This window comes from Sminthopsis crassicaudata, chromosome 1, assembly GCF_048593235.1.
Source record: "Sminthopsis crassicaudata isolate SCR6 chromosome 1, ASM4859323v1, whole genome shotgun sequence".
In the NCBI taxonomy this organism is placed as follows: Eukaryota; Metazoa; Chordata; class Mammalia; order Dasyuromorphia; family Dasyuridae; genus Sminthopsis; species Sminthopsis crassicaudata.
Window position 1 is genome coordinate 571807747 of NC_133617.1, and position 24700 is coordinate 571832446.

The 24700-nt window shown below is 34.4% G+C and overlaps 1 protein-coding gene across 1 annotated transcript in view; it reads left to right on the top strand.

Moving 5' to 3' along the window:
- Window positions 1-2747: 2747 nt before the first annotated feature.
- HAPLN1 (hyaluronan and proteoglycan link protein 1) overlaps window positions 2748-24700 on the top strand; it is a 95395-nt gene continuing 73442 nt past the window's right edge. The window contains exon 1 of the mRNA XM_074282148.1: window positions 2748-3100. The gene's annotated coding sequence lies outside the window, so the exon portion shown is untranslated. The remainder of the gene's footprint in view (window positions 3101-24700) is intronic.

Here is a 24700-nt window from a genome sequence, read left to right on the forward strand (position 1 = left end):
CACCAGGAATGGTTTAAGCAAAAATAACCTTACTGCAATAAATGTATGCTTTCTTAAGGTAATTATTCTGAAGGATAGATCCTAGATCTAGAATTGAAGAACCAAAAAAATTCATGTAGTGCAATTTTTTTTTTTTTTTTTTTTTTTTTTTTTTTTTTTTTTTTTTTTACGAGGCAGAAGCAGGTGGTGAGGTCAAGAAAGGTATAATAGTTAGTCCACAGTAACATAGGTGGTGTCAAAGAAAGGATTTGAATCTTTCTCTAGAGCACTTTTCCACATTGCCTCCCAATAATGAGGCTTGTTATTTACTTTTAAAGAGTCTTCAAATCTTAACTAAAATAAAAGGCTCAATGGACTGCCTTTTAAACCCCCTTTTCCATTTATTTTTTTGCCACTATCTCATTCAGTTTATGAATGACAGTTCTGTATATTCTGTCTTGACATTTTGCAACGTATCTGACACACCTATTTTGGAGCCCAGCTCTTCTGATTCCAGATTTCTCAGACATTGCAGGTTTTAGATGTAAAAATTCTGACATGATTTTTTTACATAGTTTAACTCTGTATAGTTGTAAAGAAGAAACACCTAAGACATTGCAGGACAGATTGCCCCAATCCCTTTGGTAAAACCCATTTCTGAGGGGTGAGATTCCCCTTGGATTCCTTTGGACCACAGGTGGAAAATAGTTACAACTAATCCTTGTATTCTAAATGTAAATTATATTTTACATAAAATGTCATGAGAAGCCTATGTTAAGAGTTGTAAAAACAAGTCTTGCATGTTAAAAGAAATGTTTATTCTTGGCATCATATTTTAGCCATTTCAATAGTTCATTAGTTGTCATTGCCAAAAAAAAAAAAAAAAAAAATCTAAAACTCAAAACGCTGAGATGCTTTGAGAATTTTTTTAAATTACTAAAACCTCCTATAAATAATCACATAGAAGAGCTCTCACCCCTTTCTAACTAAAGTGCCCTGTTTAATAAATCATTTGCTAATGTAGAATCTCCATTTCCAAACAGGGAGTTTCTTTCAGTATGATACTGAGCTACATTTTAAAAAAGGAAAAAAAAAAAAAAAAAAAAAAGTTGTTTCCCAGATCATTGTGAAGACAACAGAAGGAAGGAAAGAGTTTTTTGCATGAATCGCCAATGCTCTGATTTATTTTTAATTGCTTTCTCTCAACTAGGGCAGTATTAATTTAGCGATGGTCGGTGTTTGTATGTGTGTGCGCGAGGGATACATTTTCTTCTAAATCTTTTCCAAATAGTAACAGTTAATTCACGACAGATCTGTCCCTCCATTCCCGGGATAGGGTAGGAAGGCTGAGAGAAGCAGTCACTTTTGCTCGCCTCTGGGGATGGCGGGAAGCCTCTTCCCTCTTTTCAAGGTTCCTATCTCTCCAACCCCTTCCTTGCTCCTTGTGTAGATCTGGCTTCCGCCGGGCTCGCGATACCTAAGACAATAGCGCCGCTTGCAGCCGCCCGCGGAGAACAAACCCCAGTCCTAAAGAAGCATCTTTAGGCTTCTGAAGAACAGGATAGATGCCTTTGGATGTGAAGATACCTACCCGGCTCACCTCTTTCCCCCTTTCCCCTCCTGGGCGTGGTGAAGGTGAAAAGTGGCGTGTGAGGAACGGTTGAAACGACTCTGGATAATTTCCAGGCACTCCTGCAAGCCACAGACTCCTGTACTCCCCCAGTTCCCCGAGACCAGTTTGCTTTGGGCTGTGCTTCTTCCCCCCGCTATTGACAACTCGGGTTTATTTGCTTGTAGCCAGTCCTGTGCCCACTCCAGCTCACTCCTCCCGAGCTAATTCAACTGCCGTTTTCTTCCTGCGGTGTGGTGTTCTCTCTCTCTCTCTTTTTTTTCCCCTTCCCCTCCTAGTCTTCATCAAAGGTGGCTCTGTTATTGAAATATGAAGCTTGTTCCTCTCCAAAAACCTTGGTTACTTAAGGCGGGAATCAATGGACCTATGTGCTCTCTCTCTCTAGTTATAAATAAATGTCTGTTTGCTCAGAAGGAGTGTTCCCTCTATGTCCCACCATCTTCTTCATACTTATTTTAGGGGTGTGTGTTTCTGTATGTCTGTGTGTGTGTGTGTGTCCATCTGGTTCTAATATTGGACCGTAGATGCATAACCCCAACCCCACCCACCCCAGTCTTCTCCCCCATTCCCCAACCGGCATTCTTCACCTTATAAATAAATTCAGGTTGTCTGTGTTGTCATCCGAGGCAATACAATTGGTGTTATTTGTTTAAAGATGATTTAAAACAAATACCACCACTGAAGCCAATAAAACTGGGAAGAAAGACTGCATCTGGCAGAGTTTGGCTTAGATGTTCCTCTCAATTCTGAAACTTTCATTTTTTTTTATTTTTTATTTTTTTTTTTTACAGCTGTCTGCTCTCTACTTTTCCAAGCCCAATCTATTTCTAATTTGTTTGTTGTTGTGTGAGGCGTTTTTGTCGGGGAAGGGAAGGGGAGGATATCCCACCTATTCTTGGACTTTCTTCTAAGAGGGCTGGTTCAAAAGCAGCAGGTCCCAAGTAGCCTGTCCCAGGAAGCTTGACACACTTCTCTGCTTCCGAAATCTTTTCATTGGAGACCCTCCCCTCTCTTCAATATCTTTAGCTTTGCTTTAAATTTGGTGGGTGAGAGCAGGAGGTGTGGTGTGGGTGGGGGCTAGTGGGTGTGTGGCTGCTCCAGCCTTTTTTGAAGCAAAGGGCAGGGGACTGCCTGGAACAGAGAAGAACCTCATCTAAGACAAGCGCTGTGCTTTCCCCCTCCCATCCCCCGCCTTCCCTGAAGTTTGCATGGAGTGCACGTTGGGCTATAATTAAGGGATCTTGGAGGCGTACTTTGCTTATGACGCGTTGCTTTTCTTTTGCCTTCGCTGAAAAAGTGGCTCCTTCTTCCCTGGATCAGGACCTCTGCCATTCAGAGGCACAAAGAGACATTCTGGACACACACACACACACACACCCATACACACACACAGTCTTAAGGTGAGCAAGAAGAACTCTGCCTTCACTTTATCTCCCGTTTTCAACTTCAGCAGAACTTGAGAGCACTTCAACTTCTGGAGCTCAGGACAAGGTAAAAGTTTTAGAATTGATGGTTTTCTTTCCCTCTTGTAAGATGCTCCTCATGAATTGCCTTCAAGAATTCAGAACATATACTGCAACTACCTTGATTTTTTTTTCTTTAAACATACACACACTTTCTTCTTTTGAATTTACCTAATTTGGGGATGACAACTAAATATGACATCCTTGTGTTTAGTATCTGAATTATGCAATCTGAATTATGCAACTTTTAAGGATCCTATATTAACAGATAAAATATTTTATTGCAGTCCACAGGTTCTGTCTGCAATGTGAAAATTATATACTTTACTCTGCTGGCTTTCTCCTGGGTACTATAAATCTCCTAGATTCATGGTTTCTAAGAGATGACTTTTCCAACTCTATTCCAACAGGAATTTACAGCACCTGGGATGAGAAAAGGCATAGTGCAGACTGAAGGAAAAGCTGAAAAATGGAAGTGGAAATGACCACTCCAGATTAATGGGTTTTGTTTTAGGAAAAAGGAGATCTGCTATAATGAAAGTTGTTATAGTCATCAGTCAGATTAATCTTTGATATAAGGCATCTTTCTTTGGCTCAGGTGCATAGTGCTAATTGGCAAGGTAAGACACTGTGAAATCTGGACAATTATGAAATATAAAATAAAAGCAGATAATGAGTAGATATACCTTTCCATTGACTTTTTGAAAATGCTTCTATTTTAAACCATAAGCTTGAAGCTATTGTAAGAATTTATGAAGTAACTTTAGCTGCCAAGGGAAAAAAAAAACAAAAACTATGAACCATTTGGGATTTGGATGCAACACAATTCTTAGGTTGAATATAGTTGCTATGTTCAAAATAAAATGTATTTTCATTTATCCCTGGAAAAATACATAAAGTGACCAATGTATTTGGGAATTTTCAGGGTGGAAAGTGTGCCTGTACATGTTCCAGTGTGATGTCATAAAATCAAACAGACTAGTTTCTTGGAAGCTAACGGTTTTCAAGAAAGGAAACCTGTGAATTCAGTCTTCAATGTAATACAGTTTTTATTCACCATAAATGGAGCTTCTGGTAACCATTTCCATTTGATGAGTCCAGTTTACTCAATTAGCATTAATTTGAAACAGTTGCAGTAAATAATTTTAAAAGTTTTTAATTGTGCTCTTTTAAATACATAATACATTATCTGTGAATAATTCATTGTGTGACTTTTCCTAATCTGTATAACTACTTTTTGTCATTGGCTCAGTCTTTAATTTTTCATCTTTTTTCTAACTTTACTGTAGACTGTAGACTCAATGTTCAAATTAAATTAACTCGTCTATCTTTACAAACCAACCTATCTTCCAAGTTATAATAAAATTTATATATGAAGAAAGGCTTTTTCTTTCTTTTCAATGAACTAAGAATCAGAAAACTAAGAGTGTACATACAGGAAATAGTAAATCTTTTAAAATTTTGAACTCCAGAGTACTTTATCATAGAAATTCAATTTTCATAATTTTAATATTTTTAGTTAAGAAGTAGAGTTGAACAAAACTTCAACTGAACTTTATTAATTTCAAAATTGTTTTAAAAGGTGTGGGAGAGGAGTCAAGATTCAGAAAAGTGTTATTTTCTCTAAAAACTGATTCTCTAAAAATGTGTCTAGTGTCCCATTTTACTAATAAGGACACATAATGGTAGAAAATTTTCTACTGAGAAACAAGAAGAAAGTTACAGCATGTTCTTATGAAGTGAACCATTTATTTGCAGCAAACTCCTGTCTCTCAGACAACTGAGTGACAGTCTAATTCAAAAGTATTGGAGAGGCTTGCACAGAGAAGAATCATTTCATTATATCCCTAGTGGTTTCATTTCCTTTCCTTTCCCTTGGGAGCAAGCAACACATCCAATATAAATATATTCTGAATATATAGCAAGACACTTTGTGGGCAATAGTTCTTCTAAGTACAGTTTGGAAAATGTAGTCTTGCCTTTTAGGCTATTGGGTGTGGTAGGTTTGCTACTTCCTGACAAACTGAAAATTTTAGAATCCTGATGTCTAGCTGCATATAAATTTTCAAAGTAATAATTAACAATTACATGTAGAAATTCTCTTTCTTTTGAAAATTTAGCTTCTTGAACTTGCATTTTTCTAAAAGTAGTTTTTACTTCATGCTCTGCATGTTTAAATTGCTCAAATAGTCAACCAATTAAAATTCCAACAAAATGAAAAGTGAACTTGAAAAATCCTTTTCAGATTACAACCTTCTTCTCTTAATTTTAATGAATTTTTAGACATTCTGGCTCCTCCAATAGCAACCATAGTACTTAGTCTGGTGCTAAAAAAAAAAAAAAAAAAAAAAAAAAAACCTATAATTTAGAAGTAACAAAATGTTCTCTGGGGTTAAAAAGAAAAAGTGGGGGTAGACTAAATGTACTTAGGATTTCAATCGATAGTGTTTAAGGAGGATTAGAAGAAACAGCTGGTTAAACAAATATTAGGTGTAGAGTGGATGCAATGGCATAAATTAATAATGCAGTCCTTTATTTACTCTATGAATGGGAGGTTTTGTGAAGGTTATATGAGTTAAGAGATGGTCATTATGTGCCATCTAGTGGATGACTCAAGGAAATTTTTTACTGTCTATTTCCAATGAGGATCAATCAGTAAGAAATCTGTCTATTAAATACAACTGGTGAACTTAAGCAATTTTAGCAGAATGAAAGCACAAGGTGGCAATTTCTTTTCTCCTTATGAACTGCCCTCTTGTAACATTAAAATCAGTCCAGTTCTTGTAGTAGGCAGCTTGACACCAATCCGTTTCCATGAGAATACTGAATCATTCAGGCAAATATAGACAACTCACACTTCATACAAGATTTATTTTTAGCAACTATGTATAGTTAGCTGTCAGGAGGTGGAAGCGTGGGGAGACTTTTGCCATTATGAATCATTTCTGAAATTGAATAAATGTCTGCAAAGTCCATTGTTGATATGAATGAGTGGCTAACAGTATGATCATAGTCCTCAAGAGGGTTATAATCACATACTAATACAGAAACGTCTAATAAGTCAGAAAGACATATATATATATATATATATATATATATATATATATATATATATATAATTTATAGAAATATTTCACTTATTGGAAAAATACTAGTTAAAAGGTTATTGGATTTTTTTTACAGTAGATGCATGGGGAATTATTTTTAAAAAATATTTTCATTTGTTTAAAGTTTAAGAGACAGGCTAAGACTACTAGCATATCAAATATCTTCCTTATATTCTCACTTCTTAGATATGGATTCGGAGCAGCATTCTTGCTTCTCCTTAATTAATATTGAAATGGAAATCCTAGACATGATCAATTACATGCAAAACAACCATTTAAAAGAGGCATTAGGATATCATAGAAGAGCAATCCATCTGAAGACTGCAGTGGTTGTTTTGAAAACTTTTCTCCAGAGGTATATGAATTATTACTCTAATAGGCTCTTAACATGATATATGAGGTAATGGCTACAATGTTCAAGCTGTAGCAATGGGAAACTTTGCCTTTGCATTAATCAAAAAAAAAGTTCTGAAATTCAAATTGTGCGAGGTAAAATACCTCAGCAGAAAAAAAAATGATTAATTTGTTATATGTTGTGCTCTAGAGGTATAATCAGCAAATGTGGTTTTGCTTGTAGACCTGCAATAGAAATTTCCATCCAAGAAAACTCTAGTTTTGTATATAGCAAGGAATCATACTAGGAAGATAAAAGAACTATCTTACAGTAAGTACTGTATTTCACTAATACTCAAAAAAGTAATAGCCAGTGTTGACTAAATGCAATGACTATAATTGACATCACCCATAAACTGAAGACAGGACTTATCTTAATATTTACTTTGAAGAGCTCTATACCCACCAGAAACATACCATTATATAAACAAATATGATTCAATCATATTTATAATTTAGGCCAAAAGACTCACTACCAGCCAGCAAAAAACAACTTAAATTTCAAATGAAGTTTAAAATAGAGATTCACTTGAAGAATAATCATTAGCATGGCATCCGTAAAACATTTATTAACTGTTTCAAACCAAAAGCTTAAATCTAAGAAAAGCAAAATGAATAAAGTTCACAATTCTGTGAGTCTACAGTTACAGTACTTAAATTGCTAACCTATTTCTAGAAGTTTTACTCTTTTTTATAAATTATACAGTTTTGCTTACATGAGAAACTTTTTTTTTTAACCCAAAATCCAAATTATCACTCTTAAATAAAGGATGACTGACATCCTAATAATGAGTCTGAGGCACAAGAGACATCACAGGCAACTAAAGTGTCTTCTGACAAATTTTTTAAAAGATTAATTTGTATTCTTCAAAGATTGATTGTTATGTATTTTTGTTGCATTCTAATTCTTTGAAAGTCACTAATCTGTATAAGGAAAGGGAAAGGGATCAAGAATTTATTAAGTGCTAGGTACTGTACTAAGTTGTTGTTCATTCAAATTTGACTCTTTATAGCCTCATTAGTGAAGATACTGGAGTGCTTTGCCATTTCTTTTTCCAGTTTATTTTGCAGATGAGGGAAATGAGACAAACAAGGTGAAGTGACTTACCTGGCTAGTAAGTGTTTATGGCTAGTAAGTGTTTGAAGCTATATTTAAACTCAGGAAGATGAGTCTTTTTGATCTCAGGACTGTTGCTCTATCTCCTGTGCCAGCTAGCTGCTCACTATGCTTTACAATACTTTTACAACACAGTACTTTACAAATATCATTTCATTTGACTCTCACAACAATCTTAAGAGATAGAAGCTATTAATAGCCCCATTTTACAGTTAAGAAAAAAGGAGATGGGAAGGGATCAAGCATTTATAAAGGGCTAGATACTATGTTAAGTTGTTCAATAGTATCTGACTCTTCATAACCTCATTGGCAAAGATACCAAAGTGCTTTGCTATTTCTTTCTCTAGTTTATTTTACAGTTGAGGAAATTGAGGTAAACAGGATTAAGGGACTTGCCTGGGATCACATAGCTAGTGATTGTTTGAGGCCAAATTTGAAGTGACGACTTTCTAAGGCCAAGCTTTGCACTTGATCCACGGGGCCATTTAGCTGTCTAGCTGAGATATAACATATATGGTGGGTAAATTACATTATATTCCTATCATATATATTTCCAATTTACAGACACATATAATTTGTCCTGGAATTAATTTCCAGTGTGATTTTGGGAAAGTTATTTTCCAAATTAATTATTCTTTAACATATAGGCCTTTCATAAGATCAGAAGTTTCGAATAGGGAGGGTCTTCAGAAGTAGTACTTCCCAACTTCTTTATTTTTTTTACACGTAAAGAAATTGTGTTTCAGTAATTTAACCAAGGGCATCTAGATGGTACAGTGGATAGAGTGCAGGACCTAGAGTCAGGAAGACTCCCATTCTAATGTTTTCACCACTATACTCCACCTGAATGACATTTTTTAATGCATTTATCAATGAGATTCTAGTCAAACATCTTCAGTCTGAGAGATTTATTAAATGCTGAACTTTAGGTTGGCCCTAATTGTTAAGAAGCCTGACAAAAATTGTCTTGTTAAAACTTTCATCCTTTGATTCTTCCCTCTGGAGCCCAGAAGGTTAAATGTGTAAACCTTCCATGTGACATCCTTCAAATATTTGAAGACAACTATCATACCTTTCCTCCCACCAAGTGGGACAGTGAGTCCTTTCAAGAGATTCCAATATGCCAGTATTTCAAATTCTATCAAAATCCTGGCCATCTCATCTGGATATATTCCAGCTCTTCAATATCTACCTTTAAATGCAGTGTTTTACTCTGGAGAAAATGCACTAGCTTCTTCAAAATATGAAGGCTACAGGTGTGGAATATTGCATTTTCCATCAGTAAGTTGAGGTATCCATTGGCTTTATTAAATTGTTTTTCCCCTTTCTTCCTGCCTGATTTCCTTCTTTTATTTTTTCCTTCCTTCTTTCTTTCCTTCCTTCCTTCCTTTCCCCCCTCATTCCTTGTTACAAGAAGTGGCTCACTGATTAAGGAAAAATATGGATATGTTCATTAATTAAAATGCTATAAAAAGATATTATACAAATAAATAGTTAAAAGAAAAAGCAAATAAATTATGATGCTCTTAGCTGAATGCAATACTTCAGAAGTAATCTGACTAAGGCAGGATTTAGTATCATCCTGCTATAACCTTTTTCATACTTTTTATAGTTCTAGCAATACATCTTAACATCCCATTTTGTCATCTATTAAAAGATTCAGGCTGGGGACACATATTTATATATTGGAGAACTAGAGAGAATTTTTCCACTCATGATGAAATCACATCACATTTAGTACACTTCCACTGGTCCCTGACTGGATTCCCTTCACTCTAATTTCTTTTTTGTATGGGCGCAGATGAGATCCTGTGTCTCACTAGTGAATTCCAAACGCTAGTCTTATTTGTACCAAATCATTTACATAAATACCCTCTGGTCATTCCCATGCCACCTTGCAACACAGCGATCATGTTTTCTTCTCAAGAATTCTATCTTAGTTTCTTACCCCATGATTTTGGCTATTTTTATCTTTTTTGCATCCTTTTGTACTTTAATGAGCATCTGGATAAATTATTCAAGATTCCTCAGGTGTGTTTGGATGATACATTTCTCAGAAATATAATAGGAATGAGGCAGAAGTCTAGGGCATTCTAATATAAGTGGGATTGGATCACAGCAAATTTATCAATTGTTCTATCTTGGTCAAGTTTATCAGTTCCCTGTGAGATTTTCATCATTTGTGAAATGGAAAGAAAAACATAATATCTAGCTGACAGGCTTGTTGTGGGGATCAAAGGAGATGAATACATTTAATTCAATCAGAATTCTAAGCAATTATTCTATTAAGAACATTAGAAGAGATACAAAGATAAACAAGAACCAAAGGGGCATATTGCACACTTATTTATTAATTATTACAACATTAAAACCTACTATTAGATCTAGTAAACCTGGGTACTCAGATTCCTTCTCCATTGAAGGTGCTGTACTCTGAAGTCAGACATAAAGTACATGTCCTGAGGAAGTTTGGCTTCTAATGAAAAGGGTTAGACTTCCTGTTCTTCCATTCTTTGATACATTATAAACAGGTACCCACTCTGACTTCTATTTAAAGCTTAAGTTTTGTCTCATGTCTAGAGTCTCCTTAATTAGGGAAATGGGATGGTACTTAAAGTATAAGATGGATCAGGTAAGTCAGGGGTATTTTTTCCTATACTCAGAAGAAATAGTAAACATAAATTACAAGAACACATTGATAGAAAATGTTAAGATAAGATTTAGCATAACTTCATATGTTCCAAATGTTATACTCTCCCAGAAGATGGAGAATTTTCATCATATATTTCTTATTAGAACATAAAGCAATTTGCCAGATTGATAAATAAGCACTGTTACCTTTCACTTGAGCTCTCCATTGTCCCTTCTAAGACTTATTGAGTCCTGTTTTCCAACTGCCACACATAGGTGTGTAGCATAAGCCCTGTGAAGGGAAAAAGTGATGATCCCTACCTGAAATCCTTAAGAGGAAGCTAGTGAAAGAGAGATACACAGGAGAATCCAAGAGAGAGAGCCAGAAATAGAGTTGCTTCTTTTTAAAGGTCCATTGAGTCATTGGTTCTTCCTGCTTTAAGGGACAATAGATGGTTGCTTCACCATCTCTAAGAGGATTCTCCATTCAGCACTGTTATCCCCACTGTATCCAAATGGAAACACAAGGATACAAAATTGCACATATCCAATACATGAAAGGTTTCTAAAGAGAGTTAGCTGATGGAATGACAAACCATTTCCAGTAGTGGCAAGGGTAGGGGTCAGATCATGGAAACGTCCCTGGTGGGAAAAATACATATATTAAATCCGGAAGGATCAGTAGGAAAGCAATCCACTCCTGGGAACAAAAACACTAAAGCAGGAAAAAGGGGAATATGTTCAGGGTATAATGGGTAGCAGAGAATATATAATGGGAGGTGATGTAAAGAAAGTAAAAGAGAATTTAGACCAAAAGGGTCTAAATTTATTATTACTACTGTGTGATTGTGTTTATATGTGTATAATAATGATTAAACCCTTTATAGTTCCAAGGAAAACTGTTGACACTGATATTTACTGTGGATATTGGTGACCTAACAAGGATCAGAAAAACTTAAAAATTTTCTTTGGTCACATACAAAAAATACTAATTAGGAACATTTATGCAAACTACTTCCTTTCCATGCCTCATTGCCATTCAGTACAATAACGATCATGTAGCCAGTTAAATGCATCACATTAACTTGTGTAAGTTTTACTTGATTACAACACTTAACTCTATCCCTGAGTGCTTAGCCTTCACAGTTTACTGCTCATGTAACCGAATCATCTTCTCACAGCTTAAATCAATTAGAGATTTAAGTTGATAATAACCTGATGAAGCTACTTAATAAATACTTGTTGCATGAATCAATGAATTAGTAGATAAATCAATAAGCAGAATAGATATATATACATAGTTTGAGAGATAATGCATGTATGCCATATATATGTATATATATATATATATATATATATATATATATATATATATATATATATATATATATATATATATATAATTACAGAGAGAGAAAGGACAAATATAAATAGATATTTCCCTTCATTGTTGTGAAAAGCAAAACCTTTAAAGTTAGATACATGTATCCTTTTAGGTTCACCTAATCCTAATTCCTTACCAGTCCTCTCCTAATTGCCTTTCAGAATTGACTCTTTTTCAAATACCTGACCACCCCATAATTCCTTAAAAAGAGAAGTACTATCCCATAGCTTATTTTCTTATAACTTATTTGTATTCAACCTCCCTATTATAGCATATCTAATCTCATCCTGTTAGCTACCATTGTTTATCCTTGTTTTAAAAATGAGATTAGAGTGGAAAACGAGGTTAACACATCATACTGTCAAAGATGCTTTTCCCTCTTTAGTACAGAATTCTGAGTCTTCTGTGTGTCTTCAATTATCAACAACACAGGTTCTTTATTTTTAAGAGAAAGGCAAAGATCAGATATGCTGACTGTGGTTGTATACTTTACTTCCACTTAGAAGGAGATTTATTGTTAGCACACTAATATCTAGCTAATCAGGCATCTGGATGATCAAAGGGCTTAAACATTTACTCAGTTCAAAGAATGCTCAATATGGAAGGTACGTCTTTATTTTAGAGATAAAGAATCTTTCTATTTATCTATCTTTGTGTGTATACATTTATGTTTGTTTATTACAATAGTAGTTGTTAGAATATAATGATATAAAATTCAACTAGACTGTTCGACTATTCAGAATGGGTCTCAAAAGCCTTTATTTTTCAAAAAAGTCAGATTTTACTCCACAAACACACCTCGTGAACTATTTCATGAACTATATAATCTGTTGCTTCAAGCTACTTTTCTTATAAAATGTGTTACAACTAATAGGGTTCTGAATTTTTTTCATTTTAATTTTTAAAAAGAAAATTCAAAAAATAAGAAGAATCAGTCTTCTCAAGAAAGAATATAAGAAATGAATTTTTTTTTTGGTTTGTTTTTGTACTTGTGTGGCTATTGTGTAGCAAAAAGATAGCAGACCTTAGAGCCAGTCATAAGTCTAGTCTTTTTCTCCTACCCCCTCCAATTCCAATACATTATGAGGAAATATAACCAACTTTTTACACACCAGGAATAATTTCTAGAATTTAGAACAATCTTCATACTCTGAACCAATGATTCTGCATGGAAATATTTCCAGAGTTCAAGCCAGGATACCAAAAACACATCCTTGTCAGGATCAGGAAAATAGGAGTAAGTACCAGCCCAGTTCCACGCCATTGTTGGTGACTCTAATGATTTGGTCAAGGGTTCCAGTGCAGGGACTAGAGAATTATGAATGGTGGAATGTTCCAGCATTGTTATTCATATTTAAAAGATTCATGGTATTATATGGGTTGGATACAATAGGAAATGTTTTTTATACTCATCTCTTTCTTTGATCTATTTTGCTTCAGACTACTTCAAGATTTCTTCCTAATTCATCTAGCTGATTAATTTTCACCTTACCCTGTTCTTTAGATTCAGGCCTTTGTATCTCTAACTTACATCAGCATCTCCTTCTTATAATTAAGTTTGAAAAAAAAAAAGCAAATAGATAGGAAGTCCAATGTTATACTAGTAATGGACATATCATGGGATGGATTATGCCAAAATCTGACAATCAATAGAGTATGTCCCTTTCCTCCATTCCTTCATCTCTTCTTTATTATCTTCCCCATCATTTCTGTGAAGTAAAGGACTCAACAAAATAGGTGCAAAGAGACAGAGACAGAGAGACAAAGAAAGATAGAGAAGAGACAGAGAATAAGACAGAGCAAACTTCAATCAGCAATGATAAGAATAAATTTGCATAAAATAAATCCTACAATTAATTATTTTTCATTTAAGATTCCATCAGTGGGAAATAAGGATAGGAGCTATCATAGTGTAAGCTATGATGATGGTGCATTTTAAAATGTGAGTATGTGTGTATATACAGATTTGTATTAAAAATCAAATGAAAAAGTGTCTAGCTCAGTTTTTTTAACAGATAGAAAATATCCATACCTATATTGCCACATAGTCTGTTCACTCTAAGAGATAGGGAGAATGTCATTAAGCTTTATAAAAATCTATCAAGCAAAAATGAATCCCAGTTACAATATATTAAAATATCTTTTACATTATAAAAAAAATGAAGTTATGCCTCAGTGGCAATATGGAAATAAAAGAACTTTATATAAAAAACCATTAGATAACAGAATATCATATTCAAAGTGTGCTAACTAAATTTATATGTTAAGTACAGAGTATTTAAAAAAAATACTACAGCTACCCCTCAATCATATAGTGCTGCTATGCTGCCACCTAGTGGCACTTAATGATATTGGACAATTAAATTCATTAATCATTTTATACCCAAAACACAGAAACCCAAATGATTTTGTTTGAACACTAAATAGCTTATAAATTCATGTTTTATATATTCCATTAAATGTTCTGTAAATTGTTATTAATGGTGAGAAAGCACCGCCCATATTTTTTTAAAACACAGACTTCTCTTAAAACTGTACAATGCAAACTGCCAGAAGAGAATGCATATTTCATTTTCAGCAAGCCTAAATGCATCCCTTATTGTATACTGCATTGAATTCATTAACAATTACTCAATATTGAACTAAATGATACTTCTCAGTGAAATTGGGCTGTGCTAACTTACAGAAATAGTTTAAACAATTTGATTGAACAGAAGTTACTAGCCAACCAGCTGCATAGTTAGGCAAGCATTTAGTTCCCAATCTTGACTGTCAAACTAGTTCAAGAAAGTCATGAAATTACATTGACTTCACAGCTGAGACCTTCCTGCTACTCAGCACCACAATCCCACAGCTGCTAACTGCCAATATCCTACACTTTTGAGATATTAAAGAGAATAAAGCATGGGGAAAGGTTCAGAATAATAATGATAGCTAACATTTATATTGTCCTTGTTATGTGCCAAGCACTATGCTGAAGACTTTACAATTATCATCTCATTTGATCCTCACAAGAATCCTCAGTGATAGGTAATATCCCCATTTTACAGACAAGGAAACTATGGCAGACATGAGTTAATTGACTCATCTAGGGTCACATAGCTAGTTCATGTCTGAGACTAGATTTGAATTCAGGAAGGTAAATCCTCCTCACTTTATGCTTGTGCTTTATATACTGCATTACCTAGCTGTCCTTTCTTTGGGAAGTTAACTAAGAGAGATGCAGAAAAGGTGTTCTAAGAAAATTTAAGAAAAGGGAGATAATTCTTAACTACACCATCTAGGGAAAAGTAACATTTTTATAAGTGCTTATAAGAAATCTTATAAGAAAAAAATATTTAATTTATTAATTTTATTATTAATTTTTAAAACAAATTTTTATTTTTAAATTAAAATAAATAAAAAATCAAATTGAATTTATTATTATTAATTAAAAAATTTTTTTTTTAATTTTAAAAATATGTGAATGCATTTCCTGGTTATGAAGGATGACCATACAGAAGCATAGTGCCAGGAGAGAACAAAAAGAGAATGTAGAAGTCAGTAGTATATTTTGGTTAAAACATAGAATTTATGAAGAGTAATAGTGTGAAATAAAGGTGAAAGGGATAGGTTTTTACAAGTTATGTAAAACTGCTTAATTTTTTAGTATTAGTAATAGGGAACCAGGTAAGGTTTTTGAGCAAGGAGTAATATGACAAGACCCATCTACTGAATTTCTCTAGAATAGTTGATGGTGCTCTTATCAAAGAAAGTTAACAAAAAGCAGATCAATCTACATAACCAAATTAAATCAAAATTAGTGTGATTGTTCTGATAATTAAAGTCCTTCCCTCCATATAAATGATTTTTATGATTCAGAATTATAGAATCATAGAGATGAAATCATAGAATCCAATCTCCAGTTCAATGTAGAAAACTTCTTGAAAGTATTTATTTATTCATTAACTCCCTCATTCAGCAATTGTTCAGTCCATACTATGTGATAGACAGTGTGCTAGGCACCTTAGTAGGCACTGTAGGAGGTGAACAAAAAATAGTCTCTGCCCTCAAAGAACTAGTAGAAAACAAAAATTGTAATACATCTTAAGAAATGCTGTTGTAAGTAAGAAATGCTACAGAAATTCAGGAAAATTAATTTTGATTGGAGAGAGCTGTAATGGTTCAAAAAAGGAAGTGGAACTTGAGCTGGACTTTGCAGAACAGATAGGATTTTGACAGGTAGAGATGGAAGAATCAAGAGAATTCATTAAGCTGTCATCCTCAGAAGCCCTATGGACACATGAAGAGTAGTTATGCATTTTAAGCAATTTGGCCATCTTTTGGGATCATTTTTTTGGATTGCTTCATCATAAGGAAGGATAATAATTATTGCTATGCCTGACCAAAGTCTTCTTGCCATGAGCAAAAGTAGCTTATCTTTGTAGAGAGAAACTGATAGAGCGGTGTCAGCTACAATGATTGGGTACAGGTGTATTAAAAGGAAAATTCTTTGGCTTTAACCACTGAGAAAGCAGCCTGTGGGAAAATATATCACTGAGAGAGTTGGTACAAAGTATTCACAGGCTCAAATAGCAGTTTCAGAATTTGCATGCTGAGACTACCAGAATAAGATTACAAAAAATAATAGCCTAGCCCAGCCATTGATTACAGATTCTTCCCTTCCAATCTTTCTTTCCTGAAAGTACCCTATCCCCTAAACCTTCTGCCTATCTTTAAAGGTGGCCATTGTGAACTAGCTTTTGGAATTCTCCCCTGTATCTTTATGATTATGGCAAATGGCTTTTACAATATGAAAGTTAAGAGGCACTAATCTGGAGAGTTTTTAACAATTCATATTAAGATTCCTAATTGTTTGGAGACACCTTTATTACAATCCAGATGGAACCTCAGTCATTTAAAGAGTGAGCCAAAGGAAAGAATATTGACTATTAAATCAAAGAGCTTGGGTACAAATCCTATTTCTGAAAGTTCCTCCTGATTCTCAGTCCCCTCATCTATAAAATTAAGGAGTTTGACTAAATGGCTTCTGAGGTCTCTTCTACCACTATTACCTTCTGAAGGAAGGAGTCCCACTGATTACCTGCATGAGTTCTGCCAACTGAAAGCCATCACGGGTGAGAAGACACAAACAAAAACACTTTGAAAGGGATAAATTTAAAGGATCCTTTAGAAAAATAAATTTTTGCTTTTCATTATTTCATGCAAGTCCTTTGATATGTTATTGTTTTCTAAAATCATTGAGCTCATCATTTCTTATATAGTAAGAGCAGTATTGTTTAAGAATAACTTTGAATGAATAAATTATTTTGAATATTATAAATATCCAAATTAATCATAAAGAACAAATAAATATGTGATCTGTATCTAGAGAAAGAACTGATAGTGTGTATAAAAGAATTTTATATATATATGTATCTATTTGGGTCTAATGTTAGCCATCTCTAGAGCAAGATGGAGTGGGAGGAAAGGTAAGATTTAAGGAAGAAAAAAAGAGAAATCTACATGACAATTTTTTGGTATGTTTTGAAAGGAATATCTAGTTGCACAAAGTAGATTTTTGCTTTCATGATGAACAATCTTTTTTTTTTAGTATGTTATAGAAAGGCTTTATTCCATAATTAAAAATAAAAATTTTTAAAGGAAAAAAAAGAAAAATTACTCTGTTGTCAGCCTAATCAATATGAATATACAACTGAAAGATCTCAAACCTGTAAGTTAGGGAGATGTCTATTCCAAGCATGTGAAGACTTTCCCTGGAAGAATGAGTAGCGAAGAACAATTTGTTCCAACATGAAAATGGCTGAAGCAGGCACTGCTGAGTATTTAAAGCTTGGTCAGATATTGAAAATGCCACTGCATGCCTATCACTTAGTCATCCTGACTTTTGTCCTGCTACTGGACTTTGCGATTCTTGAAGACAGAGTGAATGAAGCTGATGAAGTTTGTGGGACTCTGCTTTATTTATATCCAATCCATGTGTAATGACATCACTCTCAATGTCACTGATCTTCAAAACAAAGGTAAAATAACATGCTTTCCAAAGAAGCATTTGAATTTCTTACAGCTACATCACCCTATAGATTCATATTATTTTTTGGAGAAAAATGCTTATGTCTTCTTGACACGAACTCACTCTTTCAGGTGTCCAGTATCTTCCACGTCATAGTATTTTTGAGCCCAAGTATAAAACCTGAAATTATTTCCTGTTTATCTTATTAATCCATCCCATAATTTCAAACTGAAAAAAATAACTGTCACAATGCCATCTGTCATTATGAAAACACCTCCTTATTCCTGGATTCTCTTTGAATTTTAGTTTGTGCCCAATGTCACATTTCATCCCTGTAGTTCTACAATCTCTCAGTTTAATGATATTAACAGAATGTTCAAGGGGAGCATCTGATAATAATGCTCTTGTGATAAAATAGAGGTCTTTTTCTTTGTCTCAGGGACATAAGAAATAAATGCCAAAGCAAAGTTAAAACTCTTTTGTGAACATCAGAGACAAGGTTCATTGATCATCTTTTATGGGGACTTCATTTCATTATAAAGCAATACTATTTCAAATTAATCTTCAGAGAGCACAATGAGGGAAGCCTTAGGTCTTCATTAAGTACTAGAATTCTTGTTAAACTCTTCAATGGCATCTAAAGGTAAAGCCTTTTTTTTAATGGATGACAATTTGGTGTAACAACTCAGTTGAAGCTTAGTTGTTTTCAAAGAAAATGCACATACTGCCCAAATATAGCATTCTGAAGAGAGAAGGAAGTCAGAATACATTTTGAGGCATTTAAAGGGAGGAAAATTCAGTCTAACTGAAATGAAAAACCTTGACAATCGTTTTGTTTCTTTGCTTATAGGCACCTTTTTCTCTCCTTCCTTTTTTCTTTTTTTTTCTGATAGACATTAGAGAGTGAAAAGGTGTATTATTTTGTTATTGTTTTTGGTTTTTGGTTTGATGGTGATGGTGCTAATGTTATGAAAACACCTCCTTATTCCTGGATTCTCTTTGAATTTTAGTTTGTGCCCAATGTCACATTTCATCCCTGTAGTTCTACAATCTCTCAGTTTAATGATATTAACAGAATGTTCAAGGGGAGCATCTGATAATAATGCTCTTGTGATAAAATAGAGGTCTTTTTCTTTGCTAGTTTTACTTCAAATCAGTACTTTGAATTCTGAAGTGGGATGGATGGTACTCTCTGAGGTTACCTAAATATTTATATTCACTTCATATAACTGAATAGAAGTGAAGGACCCATATTGCTCAGTTACTGACTGGACCCTGCCTTGTCCTGGCATCTTCTTGGAAATCTTGGAGATCCTGCCTCTGAGAAATGGGAAAGAGATGAATGTGATAAAGTTTAATCTGACTTACCACAAGGAGGAGTTGCAGTACTCTCTTTTTAATGTTGTCGGCAAAGTGAGTGTAGTTTTGTTGTATTCTTAATCAGAATCAAGATATTATACATGACAGTATTTTTGCCTTATTATTTACTAAGACTATTTTGGAGCAAGGAATAAAGCAAGCTTCTTTTTTAATTCTATGGGAAAATAGTTCTTTTAATAAAAAAAACATTTTATTTATATAATTTACTGATACTGATAATTATCTTCTGTCTGAACTCCTAAATGAATTACCCTCAGATATTAAAGCAATAGCCAAATGTGCACTTAGCAGATTTTTGTTTGATTGTTGGATGAATAAATGAATGAATAAACCATCTTCTTTCCTCAGGGCCATTATGACGAATTGACATAATCTAATAAAAATACCCAAAAATGTATTTGTCCAAAATATCCCTTCATGATTGTGATCATAGTCTTGGTTTTCTGATTCATGTTGTAAATTAGAAAATATAGGGGATGTAGCATTGTGGGGCAATATTCCATAGTGTCCTCCCTATCTGCTTGGCAATACTGTAGCATTTTGACAATTATGTAACTGAACTGAGAAGGTAACTTTCTACTGATAACAAGACTGGAGTTTTTTATTCAAAATTGATGTGCCCCTTTAAAAGTGGTGGCATTTTCAGTGACCCTCAGATCTAGAATACGTCCTAGAATTTAAAAAGTTTGACTTTTGTCTCCAGTCCTTAAAAAGATGTGCCTTTCATTTTGGTAGGTGTAACAATATTCAAACTATAGATGCTGTCTGCCTCTTTTCCTCATTCCTTCCTTCTCTGTGTGTCTGACTTTATGTCTCTTCTTGTCTAGCTTTCTGTCGCTCTCTCTATCTCTCTCTGTGTCTCTGTATGTCTCTCTCTCTCTCTCTCTCTCTCTCTCTCTCTCTCTCTCTCTCTCTCTCTCTCTCTCTCTCTCTCTCATCTGTTTCCTTCTGCCTCTTTCTTATCTCTCTTTCTCTGCCCTGCCCCTCTCCTTTTCCCTCTTTACTTGGTATGGATCTGGCAAATTAGGTAACCTCATGTTAAATGTGTCAGTCTAATAGAATTTTAGAAGAACTATTGATTTACTCTGAGTTTATCCTATTTGTATGGCTGCTTAAATGTTTGAACTCTGAGGTTTATTAGAAGTATATTTTCAATTTTGTAGATGTCATTTCTTATAAACTTACATATTTTTATTGAACCACAAATTTTCCTAAAGCTCCATGATGTTACAAATCCTAAATAGTTACCTCACCTATAATAGGCTGGTAGAGGTTCTATGTGGGGAAAGCCTTTGAAAGTCACAGCCTAGAAAAAATTGAGCTTCAAATTCACTTCTCAGAACACTATTGACAACAGTGGGAATTCCCTGGTGAAAGATTTCTCAGGACCTTCTATTTTATTGTTCTAAAATCATATATGATTTGTTAAAAAGGAAAGGAAAGGAAAGGAAGGAAGTATATCATAAGTACCTGACAATGTTTTATGACTGAGTCATAGGATTTTAAAGTTCAAAAGTATTTTAGGCATTATAACATACATTGTTTAACTGAAACAAATATTAATATCCCCTACAAGACTTTCAACAAGTAGTGATAGATTCTACACTTTGAGGCTTGCAGTGACAACTCACTATTCACAAATACAATCCATTGTAATTTGGTACAATCCCACTTGCCAGGAAATTCTTCCTTAAATTGAGCAAAAATCTGTCTTCAAGTAATTTTTATTCTTTGGTTCAAGTTTTGTCTTCTGGACCAAAGTAGTCAAATTTACTAGAACTAACCTTCAAAATAAAAATCTTCAAATATAGGAATCCTGAAATAACCCATGGATTTAATTTTCAAGCAATTGTCAATAAAAAAAAAATTTCATGAAGAAGAGCAAGATTTCCAAAGGGTAAATGGACCATTTAAAATTTTTAGAAGGACACTGGGAATTGAGTGTAAACTATTTGACTATTGTCTTTCTACCCAGGTTACTTTTACCTTCTGAATCCAATTCTTACCATACAACAAGAAACTCAGTTTTACACACATATATTGTATCTAGGATATACTGTAACACATATAACATGTATATGGGATTGCCTGTCATCTAGGAGAGGGGGTAGAGAGAGAGAGGGGAAAATTCGGAAAAGAAGTGAGTACAAGGGATAATGGTGTAAAAAAAATTACCCGTGCATATGCAATGTCAAAAAACTATAATTATAAAATTAATAAAACATTTTAAAAAGTCAAAAAATAAAATAAAATAAAATAAAAATTTTAGAAGTGGAAGAAAGAAAAAAATTAAAACTATAACACAATGAATTTGAAGTAAATTCCTTACAGAATTCTAGAACCCATCATCAAAAAGGAGGTCTGTGGAACATTAAGAAAGAGAAACAATAAGCCCCATGACCCAGTTCCTCTTAAGAAAATCCTGCCAAAATATTTTTCCTATAAATTCATAGATTTAAAGTTCAATTTGACTTTAGAATTTTACTCCCTTCTTTTGGAAGGAACATTATTGAGCCCTATTCCTTTGTTTTACAGATATGGAAGCTAAGAATAGAGAAGTTAAATAATGTTCCTAAGGTCACATAGTTAATAACTATCCCAAGCAGGATTTGTATTCAAATCTTGCTGGCTTCAAATTCCAACCAATTATTCATTATACCATGTTACCCATTTTATTCTTTATGATGATGTGGTTACTCATAGAGTAATGCCATAGACATAACATACCTGGATTTCAGCAAAGAATTTGTCCAAAAAAATGCCATAGCTTTATGAATAAGACATAGAATTTAAATGGCTAGATTTAGGTACAGTTAGTAAGAGAGAAATATAGGGAGATAGGATGTTAAAATTTAAAAGAGGAATTTCAGTATTCAAAATCATAGAGGCAGAATAGTTTTGGGAGGATGCTAAGGTTTATGAAGTGACCATCCCAGTAAGTAATTGAGGGGACGTAAAGATGTAGGTTATAGGAGTTAAGAAGGTTGTTATATTAGAAAATCCAACTATTTGAGGGGGCACTGTTATATAAAGTGTCCCAAAACTCTTAGCACAGATTTATTTCAGCTTTGACAACCTAAAACTATGCTAGGATGTTTGGAATTTCGTGTGTGTGTGTGTGTGTGTGTGTGTGTGTGTGTGTGTGTGTGTATCATAAAGTATTAAGTAGGGCAGGAGTGGAGATGGTAACTGTGATCCAAGTGTTTTATGAGATCCATGAGAAAGTAGAAGTTGGGAGGGGCTAAGGAGATGAATTGTATTTAAGAAATTTGACCAGAGTACTATAAAGGAATGAAATGAACCTCAAAGGAGGAAAGATTGTTGGCTATAAGTAGCAGTAAGAAAGAAGCAGTACAGCTCCTTTTACTGCTGGGGCATGAGAGGAATAAGCAATGTCTTACTGGACAAGTTTCTATCAGTATAAGAAGACTAAAAGAATATAAAATTAACATATTTAGGATAAAGATGAGTTATTGGCAGTAAATGTGTATGCTTCAATATACATAATATTGCTATAGGATAGGATATAATATAATATAGGATATAATAAAAAGTTAGAGAAAAATGACAGGGACTGTAGAGAAGTACAACTGAGGTGGATAGGGATGAAAAAAAAACAAGAAGAAATTGTCAAGTAAAAATGATTTTCATCTCACCAGATGGAAAGTGAATTTTCCTGATAAGAGTTTGCTTGTTGTAGTACTGGAAAACTTTACTATGCAGAGTCTATGATGATTTATCACAATCAATCAAGAAATAATCTACTATCATTCCAAGCAAATGGGAGTTAGGCTTTTAGGCATCAGCTTGGAGATAACACAGAAGTTCTTTCCAGGCTTCAGGGTCTATAAATAACTAGAGTTTGGATCCTGGAGGCCAGATTGAACTCACAATGGAAGCCACCAAGTCCTTAGGCTCATGCCTAAATATGGGATTAAAAGCATACACACCAAATCCTACACATGCAGCAAGCATTGACACAGAAGTCTGAGTCACCAGAAATACAGAATCTCTAATACTTTTGGAACTTTAAGGTTTGGTTACTCTCTAAGGGATGTGAGCCAACTTCAGTTTAAGCCTTCCACCATTATAAGTACAAAAATCAATTTGGAAAAAAAAAAGTTAAAATGCTTGGTGGGAAAAATGGGAGGAAAGGTTTAAGAGTGTGGATTGGGAAAACTATCAACTCTGTTCTACTCTAGACTTAGAGAATGATAGAAATGGGAGAAATTTTAACTTCACATAACCAACTCTTTCATTTTAGAAATGAAAAAATGGTTAGTGACATGCTTGGGGTCACAGTAAGATAATAATGAACTGGGACTTGAATGTGAAATCCTGTTCTTATCCCACTATAACAAATTCAATCAATCACTATTTTTATTAAAGAGCTATTATGTGCCAGGCACACTGCTAAATTCTAAGGATAAGAACAAAGGCAAAAAATGTTGCTGTTCCAAATAAACTCAATGTAATGGCAACTATGTATAAAATGAAAGCAACTATGTACAAACATGTTGTACACAAACTAAATTGAGTGTGGACTCAGAAAGAAGCCACTAGCATTAAGGGGATCAGGGGGACAGCTAAGTGGTGCAGTAGATAGAGTACCAGCCCTGAAGTCAAAAAGACCAGAGTTCAAATCTGACCTCAGACACTTAACATTTCCTAGCTGTGTGACCCTGGGCAAGTCACTTAACCCCAATTGCCTCAGCGGAAAAAAAAAAAAAATAAGCATAAGCATTAATTGGATCAGAAAAGGTTTCTTGAGATTTTGGCTGACACTTAAAGGAAGTATGAGCTGCATGGATGTTCAGGGAGGACTAGCACCTCTTGCATGAGGGCTTGCCAAGCCCTTCTCAGAGCTATTCATGCATCTTTGGGATCTGCCCAATTCGCACCTGTGGTTCCAAGAAGCTGTAGCATACACAAGTCACATTCCAGTAAACTGTGTCTGCAGACAGGCTAAACCAGATTGAAACCAGTTGGTGTGTTAGGGAGCTGTCTATCCCAAGCATGTGAAGACTTCCCTTCAGGTAGAAAGAACATATAAAAACAAATTGTTCCAATAGTCACAAAGGAGGCTGAACCAGGCACAATGGAGCTCTTAGAGTTGGTCAGAGATTGAAGAGGCCAAGGTCATGCACTTCATCCTGGGCCATCACCAACCATTATGACTTTTGTCTTGCCACTGAACTTCAGCGAGTATGGAAGAGAGAGTGGGGGTGATGACTTTGCCCAATTCTGCCTCACTTAAACCAAATTCATGCATAAGTGGAGACATTACCTATTATCCCCTACTTTAAGCCAACATTACGATGATACTGTTCTTCAAAAACAAAGGATGAATAGCAAAAGAAGCATGAAGGACAGCTAGTGAAAATGCTTGGAATCAGGAGAAGGAGGATCTTGTCCTAGGAACAAAAAAGAGACCAGTGTGACTGAATGTTAGGTTGTTTGGAAAAGAACAAGATGTAAGACAGATTAAAAGATAAGAAAGATTCAGGTGATGATGAAGGACAGAAGTAAGATAAAATCTCAAATATTTTCTTTTCCTCAGCTTCAGTTTGTCCCTTAAAAAAACAAACGTAAAAAACTTTGGC